The following is a 417-nucleotide window of genomic DNA, read 5'->3' as shown; positions in this document are numbered from 1 at the left end:
TATTAAAAATAAAATTAAAAAAATTAAAAAAAATTTTTATAAAAAAAATATATAAAAATAAAATTTTTTTTAAAAAAAAAAACAAAATTTTTTATATATATAGTTTTAAAAAATAATATAATATATTAATTTATATTATTTTTAAATTAAAAAATAATTAAATTAAAATTAAAATATATTAATATATATATTTTAAATTATTTATTTTTTATAAATTTTTTTTTAAAATTATATTTATTATATAATTCTATTTAAAATATTAATTTTTTTATAATATATATTTAATAAATTTTTTTTAAAATTTTAAAAATAATAATAATTTTAAAAAAAAAAAATTTTTTAAAAATAATAAATAATTTTTAAATTAAAATATTTTAATTTATATATAATTTTTAAAAAATTTTAAATATATATATT

The sequence above is a fragment of the Penaeus monodon genome, chromosome 33 (genome assembly GCF_015228065.2).
Source record: "Penaeus monodon isolate SGIC_2016 chromosome 33, NSTDA_Pmon_1, whole genome shotgun sequence".
Taxonomy (NCBI): domain Eukaryota; kingdom Metazoa; phylum Arthropoda; class Malacostraca; order Decapoda; family Penaeidae; genus Penaeus; species Penaeus monodon.
The sequence above is the reverse complement of the archived record's forward strand: the minus strand, read 5'-3'. Positions refer to the sequence as shown.